Here is a 14674-nt window from a genome sequence, read left to right on the forward strand (position 1 = left end):
TAGCACTTTCTTACTGAAAATGTGATTTTTATTGCCAATAAATAGTTGATATAAACTGACGTATTTTTTGACTCACAAGGCACATGTTTAATAACAGAATGGGTGCAAAACCCCAGGATATCTTTAACGATATTATGCACAGTCAAGTAACAGAATGAAAACTGAAACTTACGGTATCAGAAGATATTTGTTTTAAAAATATCAACATCCTATAGATGCTTATTTGACTAAAAATTAAAAACAATATTTGGTATATCTGTAAGTGCTTATCCAGTTCAGGGTCGCGGTGGGTCCAGAGCCTACCTGGAATCATTGGGCGCAAGGCAGGAATACACCCTGAAGGGGGCGCCAGTCCTTCAAAGGGCAACACACACAGTCACACATTCACTCACACACTCACACCTACGGACACTTTGGAGTTGCCAATCCACCTACCAACGTGTGTTTTTGGACTGTGGGAGGAAACCGGAGCACCCGGAGGAAACCCACACAGACACAGGGAGAACACACCAACTCCTCACAGACAGTCACCTGGACCGGGAATCGAACCCACAACCTCCAGGTCCCCTACAGGCCCTATATTTGTTAATATATACAATATTTCTTTGTAAAGGAAGAACAAAATGTAATCCAAACTACTACATTTGATCAATGATTTTGTAACAAATCAGACATGCCTTTATAAAATATTGAATATTGGTTTTGGCTGAAAGGTCCCACATAAGTGCATCCGTACTATTTTGAGATGATATGCGGTAGTCTTCCATATGGCATCTTTTGTGTTACATTAGATCCCTTGAGAAAATAGACTTGATTTTATCAGAAAAGGACTTTCAAACCGAAGTCTTGGCGTTTTCAAGGATGTTGGTCAGAACAAAGGATTCTGCACTTCTCCTGGAAACAATTCACCCACGTATGGGACAGCAGGTATATCTCCAGCTTCTTTCAGTTTGGCCACTTGTGCTGGGGTACTCAATCACTCACATTCCTATTAGAGCCGTTTGGAATATTCTGAGAATGTGAAATTTTTGTGCTCACTAAGCTTGATGAGCTGTGTTTAATATCAGATATTCTCAAATGGGCCATTAGAGAGATAAGTACTGGAGGATAGTGTCTGATAAGAGGAGCCTTTAATTTCATGGGGAAAAAAAAAATACATGAAAGCACTTTTTCACTTTCAGAACTTCACCAGAGTGCTTTGTCCATCTCTTTCAAGTTGGTTCTGTTTTTGAAATGAGCAGATAGCTTCAGTGAAAAAAAACCCCCAGCAGATGTTGTACCTTTCTGCTCAGTTAATTAAAGGAGAAGTCTGATTATTGCTAAGCACCACTCATTAAACCCAATGGCAGCTGAGTTTGTAGACACCACATATAGTTGGTGAATTTACTTTCTTTAAGAGTTTTCTTTAGAAGTCCAAGGTCACAATGCTTAGTGCCAAGCATAGGCCAGAGGGCTGTGGAACTCTAGTGTGATAAAGCTGCATCCAGTTATTAAACAACTTCAGCACCAGTGTCATTTAAAACATTAAAAGCAGGAGAATAACTTTCTCTGATTTTTTTTTTTCATTTTGAGCACATGCCTTTTGAATGTGTAATTTTGACAGATTTACAGCTTTAAGGGGTTTAATTGGCGACTGGTTTGAGACTTTAATAGTCTCTTTAATAGTCTTAGATGCCTTTGCGTCTAATATTTAACAAATCTAATGTACTGGGTCCATATTAAGGGTATAAAGGAACATAGGTTCAATGAGGGTAAGAAGATTTGCAGAATAATAAAAGACATGGCAACGTGCAATTGATAGTGTTGTGCCCAAACAAGCAAGGTTAGTCACAAGAGGGCAGTATGCTCTTATAAGAGTAAATACATTCTGGTGGATGCGCAGATCACAATCCTGTCATTTACTAGACAGAAATTAATATTGTGCCCAAATTTTGCCCCAGTGTCGGATATCTGCAGTTTTTTATGGACCACATTTGGCTTTGAATGAGAGTGTTGACTCAGGATGAGTATCTTTGCCTCAGCTCAGCCAAAAATCCACTTTACAGTGCCCAGATATCAGGTGGGTTGTGAAACAAATCTGGGCCAGACCAATATTTGGCTCATGTCTGTCCCACACAACGTGCCCCCCAAGCCAAAGTCAAGCCTGGCTTATGGCAGCTGGCCCACATGCAGCACACACAAGTACCATAGCCCAAGTCAAGCTCAGGTCATGACATCTGGCCTACGCCTGGCTCACACAACATTGGTCAGTGCCATAACGGAGCTATAAGTGTCAAAAATGAGAGAGATTTGGCTCAAATGTGTCTGGGTAGGAGTAGATAGCAACATAATATATGAAATAAACTGAAAACTATGTGGCCACATGTTTGGTAGTTTGCTTCCTAGCCCAGTGTTAGTTGGGTTTTTATATTGTCTAGTGACTTAGAATTGGAAATGGTCACCTCATGAGCCACATTTCTAAGGAAATTGTACAAATCTGTGCCCATTCAGTGTCATAATGGATGCTCAGTTCAGCTGCTGAGTTCACTAATTACTAGGCTTGTCTATTTATATTTGTGCAATATTTGGACATAAAATAATTCTATGCAGTGAAGGATTTAGGAAATGCCCTTGGTACAATCCCTGGTTTGCAGATAAACACTTACGCAAGTTTTACAAATCACCAGGAGTGTCAGTGACAGCACTTAAATGCTTTGACACTGGCCCAAAGGAGAGGGAGCATGCCACTGTTTAACACAGTGTGACAGGACGTCCCTGTCTGATGCCGCTGTGTCATCACAGGTTGTGGGGACTGGTCAGGCTTCTTTAGCACCCAGACTTCTCTTAATGCACACCTCACTGCTCAAGCAGCCCTCAGAGAGACAGCAAGGCCATCACACATGGCCCTCTATCAGCCAGGCAACAAGTGCTCAATCACACACTACAGGCAAGCGGCAAACATGACTTCTGTGAGCTCTTCCACAACAGACCACAGTGACATTCAACACCAGTGGTGGGAAGTTCACATTATATGGATTTATGTAAGTATAGTATTTACAATCCCAAATCAGAAGAAAACCTAAATGATGATGTGATTTAAAAGAGATGATGTCCACAGTTGGTTGTAATTATAATTTGGTATAAAAAGCAGAGTGTCTGAGCAGTGAAGACGGTGTCCGCGTGGGTTTCCTACGGGTGACTGTCTGTAAGGAGTGTGGTGTGTTCTCTCTGTGTCTGCATGGGTTTCCTCCAGGTGACTGTCTGTGAGGAGTGTGGTGTGTTCTCCCTGTGTCTGTGTGGGTTTCCTCCGGGTGACTGTCTGTGAGGAGTGTGGTGTGTTCTCTCTGTGTCTGCATGGGTTTCCTCCAGGTGACTGTCTGTGAGGAGTGTGGTGTGTTCTCCCTGTGTCTGCATGGGTTTCCTCCAGGTGACTGTCTGTGAGGAGTGTGGTGTGTTCTCCCTGTGTCTGTGTGGGTTTCCTCCGGGTGACTGTCTGTGAGGAGTGTGGTGTGTTCTCCCTGTGCCTGTGTGGGTTACCTCCGGGTGACTGTCTGTGAGGAGTGTGGTGTGTTCTCCCTGTGTCTGTGTGGGTTTCCTCCGGGTGACTGTCTGTAAGGAGTGTGATGTGTTCTCCCTGTGTCCGTATGGGTTTCCTCCGGGTGACTGTCTGTAAGGAGTGTGATGTGTTCTCCCTGTGTCCGTATGGGTTTCCTCTGGGTGACTGTCTGTGAGGAGTGTGGTGTGTTCTCCCTGTGTCTGTGTGGGTTTCCTCTAGTTGACTGTCTGTGAGGAGTGTGGTGTGTTCTCCCTGTGTCTGTGTGGGTTTCCTCCGGGTGACTGTCTGAAGGACTTGCGCCCCCTCCAGGGTGTATTCCCGCCTTGCGCCCAATGATTCCAGGTAGGCTCTGGACCCACCGCGCTTACAGATAATGAATGGATGGATTATGGTATACAACAAATGAAAACCCAAAAGTCATTATCTCTGAAAAATAGAATAATCAACAAACAAACCTGTAAAGTTTTCTTAAGCCTTTAAAACAGCCCCTTAGTCTGGTTCAGTCAGCAACACAATCATGAGGGTTTACTTGACAGATGTACAGAAGACAGTCATTGACGCCCTTCTGCTGTATTCAAGCATATTAATGGAAATTTGAGGGGAAGGAAAGTGTAGTAGAAAAATGTTGCACAAGCAACAGGGAAAAAAACAGCATTGAAAGTATTGTCAAGAATAGGCCAATCTAAAACGTATGGGGGATTCACAAGGAGTGGACTGCTGCTGGAGTCAGTGCTTCAAGAGCCGCCACACACAGACGTGTCCAGGACATATCCGCTATTAAAGCAACCTAGGCTTCCTTCACACCTCCGCAGTGCCACAGGCTGATCGCCTCCATGCCATGCCACATTGATGCAGTAATTTATATAAAAGGAGCCCGACCAAGTATTGAGTGCTATTGAGGGCCATCTTTTCTGTATCATCATCATCATCATCATCATCATCATCATCATCATCATTTTCTTTTCCGCTTCTCCATTTCAGGGTTGTGGTGCTTTCTGTATTAAACATAATTTTAAAAGTTGGTCTAAAGTAATATTCTAATTTTCTGAATTACTGAAACATATTAATGTTTCAGTGATATTCTAATTTATTGAGATGCACCTGCATTCTTGCTCAAGGGTGTTCTAGACACTGTCACACAAGTCTAGCTGAATACTGCTCTCCATGTCATCGCCATAAAAACAAGACCTTGTTCACTATGCCCTTGTTAGAGCTTAATAAATAGTATCCTTGGGCAAAGATGTTTCCTAACCTGTCCTTTGATGCCTATTACACTGGTGTCAGAAAACTTTTCGATAATATTCTAATTTATTGAGGCACATCTGTAGATGTGTATCTCTTCTTTGATGTCCCTTGCAGTTGTCTTATACAGAACTGGAATTTGTAACACAATCCACAGACATGGGGAGAACACACCAAACTCCTCTCAGACTTGACCTGAGGTGAAGTCCTTTCATACTACTCCAGGATTCTAGAGCTGTGTGTGGCAATGCACTACCAACTACCAGTACCACCCTGCTGCCTATAAACACAATGTAGTAAACAGTAATGAAAAAGACAACATTATTATGAGTTATCAAGTCATAGATATGAGATCATAAGCCATAATAATGTGGAAACCTTTTCCTATGAAGGCGGCTGCATTCACCTTTAAAGATTGTTCGTACAGTTGGAATCTGGAAATAAATCAACATTCACAAGGTAGGCAATAATTCAACTTTCGGCGCAATATGCTTCATCCACCATTTGGAAAGTGTCACCTTGAACGCCTCATAATCAAAAGTCTGTCAGAGCTGACATGGTGGCGCTGCACTGCAACTCATATGGACATATCCAACACAGAGTACAATTAAACATGTTAATGAAGAGACCAGGTGGTAACGGCACTGTTTAGCACGACTAATTGTCCAGAGCAGTCTCCTCACACCTGTCCTCTGCAGAGGGTGATAAAGCAATAAAATGCAGCTCAAGTCCTCGCTTGAACTCTGCCGGAAGTTCTTCAGCAGCCTCCAGTTACTTAAATAATTCCGGAGAGGCAAAATAATACTCTTCTGTGTGATCACATGCCATAGAGAGAAATTTAACTGAATAAATAAATAAATAAATAAGTCTCCAGCTGTGAATGGCCATTGTGTGCTCACCATTCAACTGTGTCCAATGTTATTTACCACCCAGAATAAATACGGCAAACAAGGCATTCACACTTCACGTCAGCACTGCAATTTGGCACTGTTTACAACAGGAAGGGCACAATGGCCCTGCCAACACGTGTGTCCCTCTCTCAACGTCACTCAAAAATGATTATTTATGGGCAACAGTGCAGAGACTGCAAAATAATGATCAAGTCTAATCAGTAATCATGTTAAAGTAAATAGAAAACATCACAGGGCTTCACAATGGAACATTTTCAACATTGTGCATAAACATAGGCCAGGATGGGTCTGTGTTCTTAAAACCATTTTGGTTTTCATGATGACATAGTGGAAGCCTTGCAATGGAAGTGTGATTTTCTCATCTAATCCATTGAGCAGGCGGAATATAAGCATAGAGTATAGAAGCAGGTTGTGCCTTCGTGGCATTGGTTTTAGAAGAAGCCGGATGTTGTATATTACTTGTATACAACTCATTGTATATGCACACAGCCTTTCTTAATCATAAGTGAGTTGTGGAGTAACAGTGAGACCCAGGGACTATGCAGGCCCAGTAAAATCCCACAGACAGACAGTGACTAAATGCATCTACACATGGTGGATGGTCACTTCATTAAAATGACTAATTAGGATAAATGGGGCAATATAGATTTTAGCATAACTGTGGCTAACCTGCTTCTACTCCCTCCATCCTCTCTCTCTCTCTCCTCCTGCTAGACCAGCCCCATCTATCTTTCCAAATGACTCCCTCCTCTTTCATTAGCTGTCCCCACATTCCGTGACGACCCTCACTCTCCTCTGCTCCTCCAGTCTAGTGTCCAGGGACCAAAAAAGCACATCTGGTCCACTCTACTTGCTTTTTACCATCTACTTTCTCTTTTACTCTCTGTCTTACTCTCTCTTTCACCCTCTCTCTCTGTATGCAGCTGACCTCTGTCTGGCTCCACCATGTCCTCAAATCCAGGCCACTCTCCACAACTGATGCAGATCAGCTAGGATAGCAGTGTCATTGTGACTTTAGCCACAACTCAACAGTCTTCTTGGTGGCTTCTGGGGCAATATAGTTCTGTGGCTCTGTGCAGGACATGGCATTCCCATTTCTATGCTCTCTTTCAGGACACACTGGCAAAGAATGACAGTTCACAGCACCATTATGACCCAGAGCAGCACACACTCCCAAATAACCACCACACACTCCGCTCCATGTCATAATGAATCAGGAGGGTAATTAAGTTGAATTGGCCGTCTGCTCCTATATGGATTTATTATTGCCCCTTCTTCCTCCCGAAATTGATTTCATGGCTGAAAGTGGGTAGCTCATATATACTCACATTCATCCAGCACTGAGACTGAATTAAGTTTTTGTTCCTGTCATTTTGGCTTCACCTCAGTGTGTGTGTGTGTGTGTGTGTGTGTGTGTGTGTGTGTGTGTTTCAATCTACTAAAAAATACTATTCAATGAATTCTTGTTATATTGCTATAACAAAATCTCTTTTGCACGACTGCTCTAAAAACTGGGAAATTTAACGAGGACCAGAGCAAAAAACTGTCTAAATTTAGTAGGCAAATTAATAATAATAAAAAAAATAATATTAATAATAATATATGTGGGCGGCACAGTGGTGCAGCAGGTAGTGTCGCAGTCACACAGCTCTAGGGACCTGGAGGTTGTGGGTTAGATTCCCGCTCCGGGTGACTGTCTGTGAGGAGTTGGTGTGTTCTCCCCGTGTCCGCGTGGGTTTCCTCCGGGTGCTCTGGTTTCCTCCCACAGTCCAAAAACACACGTTGGTAGGTGGATTGGCGACTCAAATGTGTCCGTAAGTGTGTGTGTGTGTTGCCCTGTGAAGGACTGGCGCCCCCTCCAGGGTGTATTCCCGTCTTGTGCCCAGTGATTCCAGGTAGGCTCTGGACCCACCGCGACCCTGAATTTGATAAGCACTTACAGCTAATGAATGAATATATATATATTAAACAACTATTCCCTATTACTCACTCAAATATAATGATATAAATATGTATAGACCACACTCTTACACATGGTAAATTTTTCAAATATTTTCAAATATGAAGCATATAAATTAAAAAGATCTTTATTTTCAGTTTTCAACATTAGGCCTCCAGACTCCCTAGTTTATTTGTTTTTATATACAGTTTAGCTTTCATCAAATCCCCCAAAAATCTCTGCCAATCACACAAAATGCTGCCAACCAGAGAGAGAGAGCGCATGCTTCCTCTGAGACCTGGGAGTCCAGCTACTGCTGCTAACACAATGCCACTGGAGAGCTAAAAGCACTTGGAGGACTGCCTAGATCTTCTGTGCCACCTAACAGGCATCTGGCCAAAATGTGGAACATCTGATACACTGAGATGGGATTTGAGAACCAAAAATGCTTTCTCTGTGGAACAGCACAACATTAATTTTTGGCTAATTTATTTTTAGTCTAAGAATTCACAACTGAGAAACCCCATAGTTCAATTTTCAATATTTCCTGATGGGTTTTCCACTGAAATAGCTCTGCTATAGTATGCCTGAGTCTCCAGCGCTCCTTCTAAATAACAAAGAGTCTATTTGAGAATGAACTAGCAGCACTGGAGCTGGGACGCTGTAATGATTTATTGATGACTGTGGTCTACTACCCACTTTCTCACACTCTCTGTGAAAAAAAGAGCAAGGATTTCTCTCAGCTGGAGGCCGACTAAGGATTACAAGCCTTTCCAGTTCACAGTATCTCTATCTGTATCCCACACTAAACAGCTCAACCTGTGATCTCCAATTCCTTTGAGGAGGAGCAAAGTGAGCCCAGAGAGATAGCACTATTGCGCCCTGCCATTACGCCACACACTGTGGCATGGGTGAACTTCTCAGCAGCTGTTATTGTCTTGTTTTGGATCTTGTTTATCTGAAAATACTTTGGCTTTGTCAAGGTCAAATAAGTGCACATGGACAGGATTTTTGTCTTATCTCACAAAGCAGTGCATCAAGCAAACATGACTTTAGTTGAGTGAGAATGCCAGGCTGTTGAAAACCGAAACCACGAGATGATAAAACACAGCCCAGTGTGTGAGCCGATGCTGTTTATGATCAGAAATATACCAAATGGATTGTTGTGTGTCTTGTCGATCAAACAGACAGGCACCAGATAAGGAAAGGTTGTGATGACAAGAATGATAGGAATGCCCTTTACGTTTGCTCTGAGTGGAGATAGTAGGTAGAGTCTCAGCCTGCGTTTAAACATAGGAATGTGTGTGTGTGTGAGTTTAGGTACATGAGCGTTTTTATAAAATGTTGCCTGTAAGCCTAACCCAGATTTTCAGCATTACCAAATAGGTTCTACTGCCACGGATTCCACATTTATACCCTAAAAGGGTGAAGCCATTTCTTTGTGTTTACTCAGGATAAGAGTTGGTATAAATTTAGTGTTGAGCTTTGGTAATTAGTTTTAATTGTACATAATGACATGTAAATTTGCCCGAGCCAAAGAACACTCTTTATTATTTAATTAGCTTTGTGTTGTTTTTGAGTAACATTCTTGACAGCTCCAAATCCTGTCAGTCAGTCCTGGCATTATATCAAAACAATTTGATTGTGAGGATGTCTTGCTATTGGCAGATGGGTTTATAAAAATTAATGCCTGTATCTTAGAGCAGCAGTGTGCAGTTGCTCATATTTGTACTCTTTGCTGAAAAGATCAAGCCTGTCCTTGTTTCAGACTTATATAACCACTCAGATGAAAAAAAAAAAAAAAGATACAGTATGTGTTTGTGCTTATGGTGTACATGCTGTTTTTGTCACATCCTACTATTAATTGGATGTAATAACTCTCAGTGATAATGAGACACTTTCCTCTCCGCTCTGTCCTTTTGAAGTCAGTACAGGAATATTTAAGGTGGAATCAAGCCCAATGTTACAAGCACTGATAGCAGGGTGAGGGCCTGTGTCAATAACTGTTTAAAGCTTCTTTCCTGATGAATGAGCTAATGCAAAAGTGTATTGAATTCTTCTTCATTATATTGTCTCCCTGAACTCTAACTCATTAATCTGATCCAGATAAGATTATTTTTCTAGAACTACTATTCTTTTAGGTGCCCTCAAGAGCTCCTGGGTTCAAGATAGCAACATGTGGGTAATAATGCCAAATGTTAAGTGGTGTGGTCATTTTCACAGATCAAAGAACAACAACAAAACTTAAAACCAGAATTAAAGACAAACACTGTGTCTAAATGGTCAAATTCTACTGCTATTTTTAGTAATTTGTGCTTCATTTTTGGAGCAAACGCTGCATGAACTCCCTGTCTACAATTATAAAACAACCTCAGTGTGTTAAATATACTCTCACCTATGTCAAATGTATTATAATAATAGATACTCATGAGTGCCAAGGCATAAGAAAATAATCACATTTTCTCTCCACACGAAGAAAGGAGCATAAAAACCAGGAGAACATTAAAAGAAAAAAAAAAACATCAATCAGAGGTGGGCTGAAACAAGTGGCAACCAATGCGTTCAATATTCACTCAGACATCAAGTCAGACATGTGATAATAATAGGCACTCATGAATGCCAAGCTAATAAATGTTTCAGCCATTTTGTCATAGAGACACTTCAGAATTCAAAGTGGTGATGTGTTTGAAGTGAAGTTTCAAAAGAAAATCTGTGCTGCCTTTTAAGCTCTCTATTTATTGTATGAAACTGGCAGAGGAAGACGTCCTTAACTTTAAAAAAACGGGCTGAAGCCCGAAGTATCTGGACCATATTACAGTGTGACAAATACATTTGGCATCTTGCGCAAATGGACAGCGCAGCCTAGGGCCTGACTATATTTGGGAAGGGTTGTACACATCCCTGCCTTAAAGACCTAGAAAACACAATGCTGCCTGTCAATGGCACAGTTACTGATGTTTTAGCTCTGAACTCCACCACACTGGATTTTAATTTAAATAATTACAATGAGGTTAAAGCAGAATTCCAGTTTTAATTCCAGTTTGTTTACATCTATACTGGCTAAACCAGAAGAATCACAGCTCTTTTACACGTTCTCTCAGCCTTCCAGGATTAAGTAATTGGATAGTTGGCTGTTGCTTGTTTCTTGGCCAGCTTTCTGTTGTTGCATCATTAATTTATGTAAAAGAGTGCACAAAAAATTTGTAGATTCTCTGTTGATGTTTGTCTGAACATGAACACCAATTAAAGTGTCATAGTAGCTCATTGTAAGATTGGAAAATCAAAACAACCTAGTTACAGATGCATTTAAAACACTAAAAACTTGAACTTCCTTGAACTTTAACATCAATTACAAGCACTAGTTTTATTCCTGCTCTTGATACGTTATCATTTTTTTATTTCCAACAGCAGTGAGACAATTACAGAACAACTTGAACCAGAGACGTAGAGTGGCACAGCAGGTTGAACCCCACCTGTTGTCATTGTCTGTGAGGAGTATGGTGTGTTCTTTCTGTGTCTGTGGGTGTCCACTGGGCGCTCCAGTTTCAGTCCCAAAACACATGCTGTTAGGTAAATTTGCTATTCAGAAGTGTCCATAAATTTGAGTGGCTGGGTGAGTGTGCAGTGCCCTTTAATGAGCTGGTGCCATCTAGGGTGTGTTCCTGCCTTGTGCCAATGATTTCATGAAGGCTCTGGGCCCAGCATGAACATAATAAATTAATTAATTCATTCATTATCTGTAACCCTTATCCAATTCAGGGTCGCGGTGGGTCCAGAGCCTACCTGGAATCATTGGGCGCAAGGCGGGAATACACCCTGGAGGGGGCGCCAGTCCTTCACAGGGCAAGACAGACAGACACACACGGACACTTTTGAGTCACCAATCCACCTACCAACGTGTGTTTTTGGACTGTGGGACGAAACCGGAGCACCCAGAGAAAACCCACGGAGACACAGGGAGAACACACCACACTCCTCACAGTCACCTGGAGCGGGAATCGAACCCACAACCTCCAGGCCCCTGGAGCTGTGTGACTGCGACACTACCTGCTGCGCCACCGTGCCGCCTGAACATAATAAAGTAGTTACAAAATATGAATGAACAACTGAATAAATAATGTGTACCAGAGAATACAGAAATTATGAAGTAAAAAAGAGAAACTGCGAATACCACTGAAACATGGGCATGCATGGTTTCTAACAGAACTGGCGCTTTAATTACTCTCCTACAGGGTAATTTACAGTTACACAATTATATATAAGGAGTTAACAATGGAGGCAGCGTTGGTGTGGTTTTGTTTTTAATAACCGAGGTTCTTTACTGAAGTCCCTGCTCGATCACTCAAAAACTCAGTCATGACTCTACAGACAGGAAGCTTCTTAAATGAGCCTGAATATACAAAGAATACACAACCCTGATGATGTGGCTTGTCAGCAGCAGAATGAATCAACTGCTTGAATCCAACCAAATGCTCTACAAGTCAGTGAAAGTTTCACCTTGCAGACCTAAAACACACAATAAAAGAAACTTCTGAAGTATCTCACGCCATGTGAACCATTCTTAACATGCAGTTTACTCTCTGAATCATAACTGAAGGCAAAACCCCTAAAGCAGGGACTGAGGGCCTGGAAACTATGCTCATGGGAAGATCTGACATCTCAATGTCCGGTGAGAGTCATTGCTTAAGTAAATAGCAATGTGACCAATTGCTTATGGCTTTATAAATCAAAAAACGTTTGCGATACACAGTATAAGAGCTTGTTTACACATAGAAAGATTGGAATTTCAAACCCCATTATTAAACATGTTGAAATGCTGTTGAAAATGTAAATAAAACAAATTCCAATGATATACAAATCATTCAAAAATCATATTTAACTGAAAATACAAAGAACATTTTTGAAATATTGAAACACAGGGAGTTTCCCCCCCTTATACCTTCCAAAAAAGTTAGGACATGGGCAGGTTTACCACTGTGTTGAGTCACCTCTTCTTCAACACCACTCTGTAACTGAAGAAACCAGTTGCTGCAGTTTTGAAGGTGAAATGTTTTCCCATTTCTGCTTGTTATAGGATTTCAGCTGCTCAACAGCTCAGGGTCTCTGCTATTTATAAACTGCTAATTTATAGTTTGCTTGTTTCATAATGCACTTATATTATAGGTGACAAATCTGGAGACAACTCAGCAAGTCAGCCATGCCATGTGCACACATGCATTCCAAGCCATCAGGGATGCTGGGTGTTTAAACTGTATGCTTATAACAAGCTGTTTGGTTCCTCTACTCTTCAGTCCTGAGGATATTGCATCTATAATTTCCATATAAATTTTAAACTTTGATTTACCTGACCACAGGACAGTTTTTCACTTTGCTCAGTCCATACTGAATGAGCTCTGGCCCAGAAAATACAGCAGATGGTTACTGTCTATATATGGTATGGTCTCTTCTTTGCATTTGTGAGTTTAACTTGATAGATATATTTGGTGCCATATTAAGCACACTGTATGACATATGAAAGCACTTTAGTTGCAGTTTAGTTCAGAGATTTCAGTCTGTTTATCATAGATTACTGCTCTAGAGGATCAGACACATCAAACCAGAAGAGCATGATTCAGAGAATTAAGAGGATGTTATTATATTAAAGAGAAGACCTGACTTAAAATGTACAGTTATATCCATACACCCCATGTCATATTTAATCACGTTTAAGAGCACAGATCCCAAACTACAAAAATTAGTTACTGTGCAGTTTCTTAGAGACTGCAGTTCTGTGCCGTTGTAAATTAAGTGTTTATTTAAAAAAAATAAATGTGTAAATGATATCAAAGATCTTTTACATGCTGACATGATGACTTTGCAATATAAAGGTCTTTGGAAAGGCTAAGGCACATGCACATGCTCAGACACACCTTTAGACACACCCCAGACACACACACACACACACACACACACACACAAAGCATTAGGAATGCAAATGCAAAATCAAAAAAGCTATATACTTAAACATGTATAATGGTTTGGTGCTCACAAATTTTCGATTAATGTTATTCACAGAAAGAAAGTAGTATCAAAATAAAAAATGACCGTGGATGGTAGATTATTTTATTGTGTCTTTATCATGTTTGGCCTTCACTTCTCTCTTTTCTTTAGGTGATTTCATTAACACCTCACAAACGCAGCAAATGCACAGGTTGAATGGCCGATATCCCAGATTTTCTTTTACCATTTTGGGTGTTATAGTCACTGTTAATTGCTTCATAACCTCTGAATTACGTTGTTTTTGTTACCATGCCTCTAAAACTGATGTATGTAAATGACCTCCATTAGACACGATGTCTTGTGCTCATTAAAAAAGGAGTCAGCGCTGAAGCACAATTTCAAAAGAACTGTGCAGGGCTAAACGACTGTTGGGTGAAAAAGTGGAAATATGAAAATAAGTGATTTTTGCGACTTTACAGAAACAATGATTTCCAAAATGGCTCCTTTTGCAGTGTAGTTTCTATATATTTAGACTGAGGAGTGAATGGCAAATGTTGAAACTTATGACATCAAACTCCTGTAGTTAAACATTCTTTAGATAATTCAGGAATATGCCCTTTAAAGGAGTTTCTGAAACACCAAATGTTTCAAATTTTTTGCAGGAATAGACCAAACAGTAGGTATTCATGTCACTTGCTGAAAGATTTGTGTAATTTTAATTATTCTCTTGTAAACACACTACAGGCCGCACGGTGGCACAGCAGATAGTATTTCTAGGGACTTGGAAATTGTGTTTTTGATTCCTGCTCCAGGTGACTGTCTGTGAGGAGTGTGGTGTGTTCTCCCTGTGTCTGCGTGGGTTTCCTCCGGGTGACTGTCTGTGAGGAGTGTGGTGTGTTCTCCCTGTGTCTGCGTGGGTTTCCTCCAGGTGCTCCGTTTCCTCCCACAGTCCAAAAACACACGTTGGTAGGTGGATTGGCGACTCAAAAGTGTCAATAGGTGTGAGTGAATGTGTGTGTGTTGCCCTGTGAAGGACTAGCATCTCCTCCAGGGTGTATTCCCGCCTTG

Source organism: Hoplias malabaricus, chromosome 17, assembly GCF_029633855.1.
Source record: "Hoplias malabaricus isolate fHopMal1 chromosome 17, fHopMal1.hap1, whole genome shotgun sequence".
Classification (NCBI taxonomy): domain Eukaryota; kingdom Metazoa; phylum Chordata; class Actinopteri; order Characiformes; family Erythrinidae; genus Hoplias; species Hoplias malabaricus.